Source organism: Pongo pygmaeus, chromosome 14, assembly GCF_028885625.2.
Source record: "Pongo pygmaeus isolate AG05252 chromosome 14, NHGRI_mPonPyg2-v2.0_pri, whole genome shotgun sequence".
In the NCBI taxonomy this organism is placed as follows: domain Eukaryota; kingdom Metazoa; phylum Chordata; class Mammalia; order Primates; family Hominidae; genus Pongo; species Pongo pygmaeus.
The window spans coordinates 76,379,583-76,394,995 of record NC_072387.2 but is presented as its reverse complement, the minus strand read 5'-3'; the positions used below and the strand labels follow the sequence as shown (position 1 = coordinate 76,394,995).

The window sequence follows — 15,413 nt, the reverse complement described above, 5'->3', positions numbered from 1 at the left end:
GGTATCATGTCGCTTGTGCTGGCCAGATGCCAATCCCGCAGTAGCAAGGAGAAGGGGGAGGGAAGGATCAAGCTGGTAGTACAGCCAAAGATACCTTTTATTTAATGATAGTTGCTCTGGAGCAACTAGCATTTAAGTTCATTCGCTTGCTCTTTTGTGATTAGCTCTCAGCACACCAACTTTCTAGGATTTTGTAATGCTAGTTCTGTCTTTGTCGATATGGGTTCACCTATGGTGATGGCCCATCTGTACTTGTTTATAAATAAGGAACACATAGATTTTAGAAAATCAAGTAAAGCAAAATTAATTTGCAGAACAGTATCGACAGTTATCATTGATTAGTCTTTGGAGAATCAAGGGTTTTCATTTTCTGAGGGTGGGGTGAAGTAGGATGTTTTATTGAAACAGTTTCCCCCTTACCAACTATTATTTATTGCTCTGGAATGACTTAAGGCTTCATGGTAATAAAATATTTATAAGAGTAATTTTGACAATGAGTCACACAGATAATCCCAGAACATCAAGTATAATACATATTACCATACAACTAAAATCTCCATTCTTAAAGTAAAATATTAAACAGTAGAGTGTTTTAAAAGTATAAATATTTAGAGCTTAAATACACAGGAAGAAAGGACTTTAATCAGTATAGAATTTTAAAGGAGACTATGAGATTATTACATACAAGTCAAAGTTGGAACGACTTAATTTTTGTGTTAACTTTGTTAGCATTTGAAAAGAGGTTGATGTTTTAAAATTTAAAAAATGTTCAGGCTTAGTAAAGGTTTTTAAAAGTTAAATAGTTAACTATGATAAGAAAAGTAATTTATGAAACTAAATGAGTTTGATTAAAAAGTTGCTCTTTTAATGAACAGAAAGAAAATTTTTTAAATTATTGACTTCTGTTGTGAAGGTTACTCACAATACACATGGTATTTTATGATAAGCATAATTATGTTGAGAAACTAATATGACTTAAAATTTTTCATTTAAAATCTGACATTTTCTTTCCAAAGAAATGTACTGATATACTTCCGGCATCATCTTTTTTTCTGTCTATGCGTGGTGATAGTAGCATTGATGTACAGAACCACTTTTTCTGACCTCCCCAAAAGTTGAACCTATATATAGTGTAGTGACATAAATGTTAAGTGCATTTCAGCAAAGTATGCAAAAGATCTTTTGTTGAGGCTTAGTCAGTCATAAAAGTCTTTGTTTGTATGATGTAATCTTTCAAATAGGATACTGAGTAATTCTCTAACTGGAACTAAAGTGCATTTTAGAAATTCCTTGTGACCATGTGTCACTTTGCAGTTCTCCTATGGGTATTCCAATGTTCATATGGAACTAGGTAATTCACTATTATGATAAAGAGCTATTAAAATGGCTTTGCTTACACCTTTTAAAAGTTTTCATGCTGAAAAAGAAATAGTGTGATGTTGGAGAAAAGAGATAGAAGCCGGTGGAGAAGTGATAGTGATGTACAAAGTAATATGTACATTTTTTTTGGATAAAAGAAGCATATTTCCTATGAATGAATAACATCAAATATATACTACCCTTTAAAAATTTGTTTTCACTGAACTGTATGATGGCTATCTGCAGATGTTCTAGTTAAGCTAAAAAGTAAAAACTTTTTTAACTAGTGGCTTTTATATAAAATGTGCTCCTGAAGCTACACAATTTTGAAAGAGTAACGTTTCTCACTACAAAAACTTTCAAAGGAATTTATTTAAAAAAATACAATCTGTGAAGATTTTAGTTGTGTGAGGACTATTGCTCACACCATCTTTTCATTTTATGCTATTAATTGATATGTGGGTAAAATGCAAGATTCTTGGTTAAAAGGTTACCAAACTTAAATTTCACTCATTTATACTGTGTGTATAACGAAAACATAATGTCTGATGTTTTCATCATGAATTTGTTTGTGGTACATCAATTCCTATATTGTCTGATATTTTTCCCCTTGCTGTTTTCCCTTGTGTTAACCTGCAAAGAACGTAGGAAACACTGTAAATCATATTCCTCATTCACTCTATTTTGTAAAGCTTTCATGTGTCACTAAATTTTTCACAGATTATTTCTTACAAATTTTTGGAAGTGCCGTTAGCCTTTATAGGTTAAGAATTTACCTTTTTTTTTTTTTTTTGGCAAAAGATCATGTCTTGGTATTTATTTATAAAAAAAAAAACAACAGAGTTCACAGCCAAAAGGTTAAGAGGATGAAAACGACAACATTGTCCGTTCCAACAAGGCTTTAAATGATAAGATTCATTGGTATATTTGCCTAAAAGAAAAACGGTTTTGTTGACAGATATTGTTTTAAAATATGATACTGATTCTCCCTGTGGAATGTCTGGGAATCATTTGGAGCACTACTTAAAACATAGATGGTTGGGTTCTACCCCAGAGGCTCTGATTTCGTACCACTGAGGTCAGGACTGAAAATATCCATTGCTAACAAGTTCCTAGGTGATACTGATGCTGCTAGTCCAGGGCCCACACTTTGAGAACCACTACCTTAGCATATTGAAACAGGAAGCGTCAGCCTCTTTCCCTCTCATATTATCATATCCAGAGAACCTGTTTTTGCACAGCCCAACTCTCAGCCCACTTATTGACAGTTGTTTTATTGTAGCTGGAGGCTTTACAGTAAGCTGTTTATAGCTGTTTCCCAACCCAGTTGACAGCATTTGGGGAATTAATTTCCTTGGCCCCTGTGGTTTTTTGGGGGTGGGAAGAGGGAAGGTAAATGAAAATGTTAAAGTAAAAGAAATAGTCACCCATTTACATTTGACAACTTCTTCAAGTAGTAAAACAGTCTGTAAGAGTTGCACTAGACTTTGGTTCTGGGTAAACTGTCATTTAATTTTCTAAAGGAAATACTCATTTTAGAGCTTTAAATATCCTGACTTTTCACAATCTAGAGTATTTGCTCACATATATTTTTCTATATATTGAGGAATGTATACACTGAAAATGTGTATGCATGCTGTACTTAAGTGTATACATGTATTTTTACAGTGTAAAGGGAATTTCTTCTATTCCAAACCACTTAGAGATACTATATTACATTTATGATTACTTTTCATTTTTGAATAATCTACTACAACCACTACTGAAATGTTATTATGTTATGTAAAATGCGGAAGGCAGTCATAGAATTGATATTTAGAACAGCTAGGGAAAAAATGCAATTGAAAGTGAAGGAAGCAAATGTTAACTAATGTGAGGCTAGCCAAAATCTTTAAGATATTTTCAATTATTAAATTCTGGAATAGATATATATAGTGACAGTTGAACACAGGTGACAATTGATCCCCCAAATGCAAATCGTTTTTAAAACGTTATCAGTTGTGATTTTTATTTCTATGGCTCTTTGGCTAAGTGCCCTATGGTCATGAAGTCAGTTTTCGTACTTATGAGGTAGAAGATACCCAGAGCCCTTGGATATTAACATGGGTTTTTGAAATGAGGATAGGCAACCCATTCAAACTGGCTATCTTTCCAGTTGGGTTTGTAAGACAAATATTTGACTATTTTTCTTTCCATCTTGATTTTCCTAAGCTATAAAATTCAAGACGCATTTTGGCCTTCCATTGCTAATAACCTTAAGCAGAATAAAAATGAAAAGTTACTATTGTATTAAACATAGACATGTCTGCTGATTCTTGAATATTTGTTAACATAGAGAAAATAGTATATGTGGTGACAATATTCTATTGTCTTATTATTTGTTTTTGTTGCCATTAATTCTAGATATAGAAACAAGGAACATTAATGTTCTCCTTAGTTTCAGACCAGTCATCCTATGGTGAGACAGGGCAGGCTTTGGTGTCATTGAAATTACTTTCAAAATATTGTACTTGTAATAACATGTTACATTCTTATGGTGTAAACATATTCTTATTATTTAAATAATTGCAAGCTATCATTTATCTTCTTATGATTTCATACATTAAATTAAAATATGTGAAATAGTAAAATAGAGGGAATTTAGATTTAAGGAAAAACCTCAAATCTAAAATCAAATTTTCTCATAATTAACTATGATTTATATTGAACCTTAAGGTTTCGTTTTCATATTGATGTATGTAAAATATCTATAAATTATACTTATATTATTAGATATGGCATTGTAACGCATCCTTTTTCATATTACATAATTTTACACTACAGTACTGAGGCATGAAAATGATACCTTTAAATCATTTTGTTTTTTGTAATCTTATTTTCACAACAATTTTTGTTGTCTTATTTAGATTGTTTTTATTTCTAATTTTTTTTTGGTTGGGAGAATTCAGAAATCCACCAAATGCTGAACGTTACAGTTGTAGCCTTGGTCCCACTATACCAGTCTGGGTGTTTACAGGGTTTCAGGGCCAAGTCAGATGTCTGTATTGCTCTTCTACAATACTTCTCAGTTTGACTTTGTTAAAGGTGAACTCTTAGCTTGTATATAGTTAAAAACGTAATGAAACTGGAAATCCAGTGGATTGTTTACTACTTTGACTTAAAATCCTTGGTGCAGGCTTTCTTTGAATTTAGTTTGGTGTTTTCTTGAAGGTAATTCTTTATTATAACTAGAAATTACTCTCTTAATATTAGTAAATCATTTAATATCATATATTTCACTGAGTTGGAAAGTACAAATTAGTTAATGCAGATTTTTAAAGGTTTGGCCTTTCTGACACCCAACTTCACATTTAATATTTTTTCCACAATTTATTACATATAAGGACCCTAAAAATTATATCAGATTTGTTAAAATATGACTCTAATCACAGGCCAGGTATTAGTGAAAATTTGGAAATGCAAGTCAGGAAGAAGCTTATTCTAAAGTTTCATGGAGGCATAGAAGTCAGACTCTTTCGTAAGTAATAATGCTAATGTCTTATAGCCTTTGACATAGTCAGCGACTCCTAAATCTACATTATACTACAGACGTAAAGACAAATGTAAAAATAGGATCTCTCATGTACATAAGGAGATGTACTCTGTTTTTAAGATTTCATTGGTTGTTATTTAAGAAAACTGTCAAATCTGTCAAACATTTCATTTAGAAAGGAACACATGCTTTTTGCCTTTGTTTGATACAAACCTTTGGGCTGTCAGTCATCAGAAACATAGAACAAAAAAGATTTATTACCATGATTGACATTTTGCTTTTGATTTATATTCTTTTTTTCTGTAAGCCAAGACTCATTAAATTTTCAAATTCCTAAATAAGTTAAACAACTGTCCTTTTTTAACAGTAAAGAGTGATACAGAAATAAACTGGAAAAACAACCCATATTTAATCTTTCTCATTCATATTTTTGTCCTATAGACAGTTTGTCTCTGATAGACAAGAATAGTGGCAGAATCAGTAGAATTTTCTGAGGCATAGCATATAAATATAAGAAATGCAGAACTCAAAGTCATTCATTAGGGATCTGTTTTTACATATTTATTCATTATTCAAATGGCATATGAAAATATTTTCCCTTGATCTTTTACAGTTTGATTGATTAGAGTGCCATAAGCACATATCACATTTAAAATGATGGACTTGAGACCACCTGTACAGCTAAGAATGGCAAAGATAGAAGCACAGTCAAGGTCTTTGAGGAACATTTGATTGATTCTTTCTATCATTTTATACTAATTATTCCGGATCCTTGAGAAAATATATGAAATGAACTTATCTGTTCTTGAAAGGAGTCTACTACGTACAGCTTCACCACTTAGTAATTTATGTGGATTTTTAATTGTGTGGGCTGTAGGAAAGAATGGAAATGTGGTCAATTTTATCATGTTTGTGTAATATCTTGTATTTTAACATTCTTCTATAGTTTGTCTCTCTAGCCAACCATCTCTGCATTTGAGTATTACACTGCTTTGTTAATATCCACTCTCTGGGCCTTTTTCAGCCTGTTAGCAGTTGATTAAGAAACTCTTTAATCCCTTTCAGGATATTGAGGAGCTAATGGATTGCAGAGTATTTGGATCTTTAAGCTTCTATTGTAAACGGTATGAAGAATTGTCATTGAGCTGATATTTGCATATATCTCTCCCAGTGCTAGTTACTTTGCCTCCTTTTTTGTCCTCTTAATCTTCAGCTTTCATTCTGAGAATATTTATTTTAGTCGGAAATAAGCATGCCAGTGATAGAAATTTGGGATTCACCTCCAAATGAATGCCATCACAGACAGGGAAGCTCTGGCACATTTTGCATAGATCTGTATGAACACAGTGAACCCTTCATAAGCTCTTAGATTGCAGGAAATCAGTGCTGAAAATTAAGTGGGGTTTTAAAGATTTGCAAAGTAGAGAGCTTTGTATAATGCTGGTATTGCAGGTGTCTATTAAATATGAAGTAAAGGCTTTGTAATACAACTAGCTAACACATTTCCCTCCACATTAGAGTGATTTATAGCCTAGGGAATTAGTCTTGCCTATTTTTTCCAAATGCAGAAGCACTGGATGTGACTGAAAGAATAAAAATCTCAAATACATGCTTTACAATGGACTGATTTGCTGTTTGATGATTCTAATTATTCAAGATAGATGATGCAGGCTTGCTTGTACTTCCTTGTGGTATCTCTGATGCCCATGATCTGGCCTTCATTTCTCCTAAGAATAAACTCTCAATTGTGTGTGCAGACTCTCTTCTGAACATAAATCAGATTAACACCCCAGGTGTCTATAAGACTATATAGCATTACCATAATGAAGAGGCCTGGGTACCAAGTGAATGCTTCCATCCTCATAGGAATTGCTATTGAATCATTTCTCAAACTGTATTTTTAGAATTCATCTTTGCTGCATTTGTAAATATGGTGTGTATTTGTAGCACAGCATTTTGTTCTAGACATACATGGATTTCAATATATTTACCTTCATGACAATGTTCAGTAAAATCCCTTGCAGTTCTTTATGCTTAATGTCTTTGACTAGCCCTGTTAGATATAAATTGGAGCAAATAGCCATGCATATTTTATAAATCCTATATTTTCACCTATTAGAAAAAGTGTGTAATCCATATGCAGCCCACAGTAGGCACAGGGGCCTGTGAGAGTCATAATAGATGATTGATTTGGAAAAGAAAACAGTTTTTGTGCAAGACAATAGCAACTGCAATTCAGTGAATTAGGTTTTTTTTTTTCCTCATTAAACAAACCTCAATAAAGAAAAGAATGGAAACACAGATGGACTTATGAAATGAAGCTGTATCTTTTATAGAAGGAGAATGTCTTCTGCTGACAGTAGTAGTTCTATAGTAGACATTTTCTGGAAAGAAAAATACTGGTGGTTTTTTGGATTTGGTGGATGCAACCAATCTGTGCCTCTGTGTGATAGCAGCTGCATGCTGAGGACTTTCAAATACACAGCTACATAGGATTCGGCAGGAAACTTTTTGTAGAAGGTGCAAATGACAAATGGAGACAAAATGGAGTGGGTTCTGAGTTGTGCGTTGATGCCCTCCTGTGTCATATATTCATGTCATTGAACCGATTTTCACATTGGATGTCTAGAATCACAATAGCCTTCCTTCTGTGTGTCAGCTGGGAACACACCTGGACTGGCTACTTTTCTTTGCTCCATTTCTTGTCATTCACTAAGTGGACTATATTCGTGTGTGTTGTTGATACATCTGATTTCTTAGTTTCTTGATGGATTTTAAAGTGATGTAAAATTATTTCTGCATAATCTTCTCCATATATATATATCCATATATATATATATATGTTGCTTAAGACAACCATAAAGTGTGAAATAAAATCTATAATGTGTCCTTTCTTGCTAGAAATAGTAAATTCATATTTATTCTGACTTATGGTCTCAGATAATATATTTTCCTTTGCTATCTTTTGTATGGAGTTTTTCTTACTGATGCCTTTTTCCAAGTTAAGGAATAATGTTAGACTTAGCTATATGAAGTAATAATATTTCAATGCATTCTCAACCCATTCAAATTTCCAACATAAAAGACATGGTAGAATTTATACAAAATCATCATTTTTTGCCTCAAAACTTAAATAGGTATCAAAATTGCATTACACCATAGTAAAAATTGACACAATTTTTAGGATATTTTAGTATGACCTAAACTCATTTTCATTCTTGGTCTTAAATGGCAAGATTTTCTGCCATGCAGTGGTAGCAAAATATGTTGAATTCATTGATTGATTTTTAAGCATGATAATAATTAAGTGAAAGCTTCTTGACACCTAAAGTCTCTGTTTTAGACAATTAAATTCTGCTTTAGCTAAGAGTTATTGACTTCTGTATGATACTGGGAGCAACACTCCTCAGGGTTTAAACTATTCCTGCAGGACCATCTGTTATTTACAGGGACTGTGCATCTTCTCCAGCTGATACTGTGTGAACCCAGGCGTATTTCAGGATTGTTCCTAACATGGCCCTGGTTCCTGATGATCTTTTGGTCTCAAATGGCAACTCAGTAAAACCAAATACTAGTATGCCATTACTTAAAGCATAATAATCTTAGAGAATATAAGAAAGTTCCTCAAAGTAAGAGACTGTGTCTTACTTACCTTTGTATTTCTAACACTGAACCCACAACAGTGCTGAAAAGAGTGAACTTAGTAGGCATTCAGTAAATTTTGATGTAACCTGAAGATCAGTGATCTTGAAATTTTATTTTATATATATAAGATTTTCCACTGATTTAATCTTTACAACAATCATTCAAGAAAGACATCATTTATGTTCAAAATATATTCTTCCGTCACTTAGAGATGTCTGTGGGTCCCATTTTCTCAGTAATTTTGGACATATCATTATGTCTGCCCATCATATCATGGTTTTTCATATTAGGAAATAATGAGAAGGCAAGAGGTGAGCTAAACAAACAGGATCAAATTCCTTCACTTCCAAGGCTCTTCACCCAAACCTTTTATTTAAACCTTTCAATACTTAGATTATTGATTTATTACTTCTAAACATAATGATCAATATATGTACTTTGATAGGTGCTTGATAGAGATACATGTTTGTAAGAAAAATACAGTATCACATTAAAGTTTTCTTAATAGACTTTTGAGCCATCCAGACAGTATGCCAGAATCAAGTATAAATTCTATAAAAAGAAGCAAAATAATAACTGAATAGTGATTAATGCAGTGTCTAGCAACTATATTAATTTTAGAAAGATAAATTTGGTGTCTAATAGAACTTATAGAATACTTACACATTCTCAAGTCTCCAATGCACCTTTGGGATTATTTGGCCTATTTAATTCTTTTTCTGACTGAAGAAATGGAGACTAGAGAACTAATTTGATATTTGGAGTAAGAAATACTGACTTGGTGAACTACTACATAAAGACTGTGACATTGGGCACATCATTTAAATGCACTAGTCCTTGCTTTCCTTGTCTGCAAAATGGGTGTAATCATGCCAAATCCATATAAAGTTGTCCTGAGATTAAGTGAATATATATATATATCTGGCCCGCAATAGTCAGACACTCAGAAAATGTTACCTGTTTTTCTACCTCCTGTCCAAGAATACCAGCTTGCCATTGACAGAGGTTTGCACATTCATTTAGTGAATGCTTTCTTGATTTTGTTTTTGGTTGTTTTCTTGAATCTGAGTTCTATCTTATCTTTTTCATGAGTCACCTGTGTTAATCTGCTTTTGTGTTAAAACACTATCTGGTTTCAGATTATTTAGGACTTTTGAAAAGTTGATCTTCATAACAGTATCTCAATATAGCATATTTGATGTTGTTTTTGATCTTAATCCCTATTGTTTCACATTTGTATAATTGCTTCATCTTTCATTTTGAGTATTTTACCTGTTTCATTTGCATGTCATGTTTTAAAATTATTCTGTTCCTTTTAGTGTTTGTAATGAATTTACGTCCCCATAGATTAATTACCCAGAAGCTCCACCCGTCTGGGAATTTTCACCGTATACATAACTCCTATTACAAAATCACATATAAGAGAGAATCTGTTTCACAGTCAGTACTTAACACAGCTGGAATCATTTGAAACCTGCTGGTTCTTGCTTCCAATTATTCCATAGACTGGAAAGCATCCCTGTTGAAGTAATGGCATCCATGGTGTAATCAAACTAGCTAAAATGCCTCAAAGTATATGGATCATATTTGTGAGATTCATCGAATTCATGGTAGAAGCATAATCACCAACAGCTTTTACTATTTTTCTTAATTTAACCTATATACATTTTATAAGTAAGTTTTTCATGTCTGAATATACAAGTTTGTAATGTTTGAGTATGTGAGTGACATAATAACATAAATGAAACACAACAAATAAAAATATTACACACTGTGATAGTACCCCAAAAATACCTTTTGATAATATCCTGGGGCCAAAATCATTTCCTTTTGTTGGAACAGCTGAAACCATCACGATAAAGTTACTGATTTGTATTTGGAGCAGAATGTAGTGGAGATTTGTTACTAGTTCAATTAACTTCATCAACTAAATAAGAAGTAGATATAGTCAAATTTCAATTGGCTTTATTGTGATTTTGATTGAATAAATTAAATATATAACTTCTTGTTGAACTTAACCACCCTCTCAGTGCAATACAATTGTTTTTGGATTGGTCTTTTAGTTTAGTTCTAGTTTTATATAAGAAGACAGTTTCATAAGAAGAAAAGAATTTAAAACAAAACAAACTTAAAATAAAAATACTCATTCTTTGTGCTTAGAAAGCTTAATCAAACACATAAAACCTGGAAAACTGGTGTGATTTTCTTTAGGTTTCTGCTTGTTTTATGCTAAGATGTGATATCCATTTTATAGCATTGGGATACCGAACAGGGCAGAGACATAGTGTGGATATTATCTTGAATATCAGACCTCTTAGGGTTGTTACAAGGATTGTAGCATGGCATATAGTACATGTTTGGTAAATTCTATTTAATCCCACCACATAGGCAGACGTGATCCTAATCAGGCAAAATGTTAAACACATTTTAAATGGTTAAAATCAGGCTTTAAGGATTTGGATTCGTTGTTTTATTTGAAATATTTAGCATTCTCATGGTATCAAGTATGTATACATGTATACTGTATGAAGCTATATATTTATTATATACTGCTAAATGTATATTCAGAAAGCTACCATTTTATGTTTTTCATATCAGTCATTTCCTCTATTAGCTTTTTTTTTTTTGTGACGGAGTCTCTCTCTGTCATCCAGGCTGGAGTGCAGTGGCGCGATCTCGGCTCACTGCAAGCTCCGCCTCCCGGGTTCAAGCCATTCTCCTGCCTCAGCCTCCCAAGTAGCTGGGACTACAGGCGCCCGCCACCACACCCGGCTAATTTTTTATATTTTTAGTAGAGATGGGGTTTCACCGTGTTAGCCAGGATGGTCTCAATCTCCTGACCTCGTGATCTGCCCACCTCAGCCTCCCAAAGTGCTGGGATTACACGGGTGAGCCACCGCGTCCGGCCTTCTATTAGCTTTTATAACGGAGAGGTAACTGTCCTAGAAAGTCTATGTAAATTGCAGTTCAGATAATGAACAATTACTTATTCTAGGAAGGCATTTATATTTCCTGGACTGTACCTTTCACACCTTTCCCTATGTGAATGGGTTCCCTGAAGAACTTTTTTGCCTGCTGAACACTTATTTGGAGGTAAGTCTAACAATGAGATGATATCCAAACTTATCACTAGACTACTGAACCATATTCTATTTTCCCTAATAGATACCAATGCTTATTCCAGAATTATATTCTATAGTTTTAAATGTTCCTGCTTTCAAAAGTATCTGACATTTTGCTGTGAAATTTTCTGCTGCCAAAGACCTTGTCATATGATCCACGGACAGATACACAGCTAGGCTTTTTAAATTTTGTATTAATTCTGTTATTCAACACACATCTAATAAATAACTGCTATGATCCAGGAACAGCATTAGACAATGGGAAATTTTTTTTAAGATAAAAAAATTGTCTTTGGTTTAAAATATTCCATTAAATTTTAAGCACAATACTTTTTTTCTTGGAATTTTCTTATTAAAAAAATATGAGTTTGCTCTCAATTTTAAATAGATGTCATCATTTCCCTGAAATATATTTTTTAAAGTCTGTCTCTCTCACATTTTTTTTAACTACTGCTGGAGACTTGATCTTTCAATGGGGTAATAAGATTCTAAGATCTATTACTCTAATTATAAGAATGCCAGGTTTAAATTTATCCTTTGGTTAATTTGGAGGGAAATGTACTTTTTCATTCTTAAAATCACACTCCTTCTACAGGCAAAGGTGTTAAAAAAATATAGTAGCAAGTAAAACTTCATTTTTTTACTACATGAGATTAGCATATTTGCTATATTAAAAATTACTTTAAAAACATGGCACACATTAATAATGTTGAATGATAACCCAAGCTAAAGTAGACAGTGGTTCTCTAAAAATGGAATTTCACTTGTAGAGGCATCCATTTTGAAAGGGCTATTTCAAGTCATGATATTTTGAAAAAATGTTTTAGCCTTCGTCCGTTGAAAGGACATATTTAACATAGATATGGAACATAGATATTAAACTCTGGCTGGAGTAAATGTTTGGTTTAATTGGCTTTTGCCTCCAGATGGTTCTGATTTTAGCAAGTCCATTTTCTTATGAATATTTATCACAGTACTTCAAGGAACCAATGCAATGATATAAATGTTGAAAACAAGAGACCTTTATTTTATATATATATGTTTTCCTAAGTTGAGAAACATACATATCCTGAAAATTTGGTTTTCTTTCATCATAGAAAAAAATGTCATAATTGGACTTTACATTACAGGCAAGACAGACTATGTTTTTTTAACTCAATTATTTCTAAAACACTAACTTACATATGGATAAATGTTTATATAGGAAGGTCATCCCCAAATTTCAAAATTATATTTAAGCCAAAAATTTGTATTTTAAAAAATAATGCATATAATGCCTCACCTGCACATTCTTGTACAAACATATTTTAGGAGATAAATCTTTATTGCCAGAAAACATACTATTTTAATTGCAATTAGACTTCTGTGATAACCATCAAGCTGGTGCCTAACTCTAAAAGGATCTTTCCAACTGTTCTGTGGATGCTTAGGCTTAGGCAACTATCACCAAGTAATTACTATAATTTAAATGAACTACAAAATTGAAACCTGCTAAAATATGTAGACCTCAGGAATCAAATGTGTATTAACACTTGTTAATTAAATATTATTGGTTAAAATTATTTTAGAAATTATTATTGGGTTGATATGACCAACCAAAAAACTATACATAAATCACTTGTTAATACTGTGAAAATATGAACAGTTTGGTAAACTAATTTAGAACCAAGCAACAGGATATATTAAGATTAGGAAGATACAGACATTTAAATAAAGGTTGGTATAGAAGTCACATGATAGTTGCTCTGCCTGTAGTAACCAATTTCTACATAAAATCAAAAATGTGGCATTCTCACCACTTTTCACAGTGACAATGAACTTGGTGTTTTTACATAGTTTCAATTCCTTGCTTATTCTGATTTTTATAAGTGACTGTGCAATGTATTACCACATAAAATAAAACAGTAGTGGTTATTAAAATCAGTACTTAAATTCTCCCATTTTAAAAAGTGTAGAATACGTTATTTTCTCTCTTTCGGGCTACAATAATGTCTATTCAAAACCATTTATACTTTGCTAGAATTACACTTAGCATCTTGAGAATTCAGTTTTCTCCTCTGAAAATTAGATAATTGGACTCAACCATTTTTTTATTTCTGTTATTAAAAATTGAACTACAGCTTTGTTAATTACTTAGGGAAACGTTACTCCTTGGCAGGTTTTCTCTTGCCGCCCAACATCCATCTGGCCTACTTCTTTCTATTATCAGTTGATAAATGTTCAAATAGCACACATCAGTGTTAACACTGGCTCAAGAAAAACAATTACAAAATAAATCACATGGTTCAGTCTCTCCTGACAATGAATGATTTGCAATATTCCCATTGTTTATATGATCTATGTTATCACTCTTGCATTAGTGTTGATAACACAGTATTGCCTCTATCTTTTTTGAGGTTGCTATGTGATTAATTTTCCCCTTCTGAACTAGAAAATTAACTTTTTTCTCTTGAATTAGAAATCAAAAAACAGAACTACAAAACCTCGAGCAGATTGTTGGCATTTATTGTTTGATTGGAAAACCATGAACTTAAAATCATTATGTAGCTGCCATATTTTTATCAGTAATATTACTCTTATAATGTTTGATTTTATTGTCTATAGTAACACATTAAGGTGACTTTAGCATATTTCAACTTTTGTTAATGTTGGAGAATTACACATAGTTTTGCAATAATGTGCAAATATAATAAAAATATCAAACAGTGGTAATTTTGACTGATAATGTTAGTTATCAGGACAAGTCTTCGAAAAGCTAATTTAATCAAACGGTGCCCACTGATTTTATAGGCAGTTTCTTCATTCAAAGTAAAAATGATGTTAAATTGAAGAAATTGTCAATCTCATGCTGAAGGAAAATCAGCTTTGGGATTAGAAAAACCAAACTGCAAATTAGATGAAATAGCACCCAAATATACCACATTAATGTTAAAAAAAAAAACAGTGTTATTTGGTTACATGGACATAAAATGGTTTTGCCATCAATGAGTCTAACACATTTTCTTCAGAACACTGCAGAAATAAGAGCCCACAGGATGGTTCTGAATCTTGAACAGCAGCTTAGGAATACTTAACTCGTCTAATAACTCAATTTGCTTGCATTTATTACTACTTACTGCATTGTACCCTTTCATCTTCTAACAAGTTTAGGAAGACCAAATTCTTTTGGTGTTTTTGATAGAGATATGATAAAGAGACTGTTTTACATTGTAGGTGGATCGGTTTAGGAGTCGCTTTGCAAGTTTGGAAAGTTGACATCGATGGAGGAGATGTATTAAATAGTTCCAGAAATGCCACATTTTGGATGCAAGACACTTTTTAATCATATTAAGCAGTCTCTTTATTACTCACACCCTGATTGCCTTCCTTAAAATCTTCTAAACACTTCCAATTTGAAGAGGGGTTAAAATATAAATGTGGTAAACAAATCACAGAAAGAATATACATTGTTAAGGAATTGTTCTTCTTATGTTATGGTCCTCCAAGTGTGCCAATGACGTATCTGAAGTATGTGGTGCTAAGGTGAGGCATTCTGTGTAATGGCTTAGTTGCAGGACTCAAGTACTGGGAATTCAGTCAATTCTGCTCTTGTAATACATTGTGTTGGCTTTCAGAACAATACTCCAGTGTTTTTCAGGGGAAGATATCGGTGTTTCCCTAATAGAAGAGCAGATGTTATAGCCAATACTGAGAGGTAGGAAAGATATATAATACTTACACTATCTTAAGTTTCACCTAAAGTAACGTTTAAATCA

General features: G+C 32.6%; 1 protein-coding gene across 4 annotated transcripts in view; it reads left to right on the top strand.

Moving 5' to 3' along the window:
* Positions 1–15,413, top strand: part of PCDH9 (protocadherin 9) — a 935,212-nt gene that overhangs the window by 5,969 nt on the left and 913,830 nt on the right. The gene's annotated exons all lie outside the window — the stretch shown is intronic.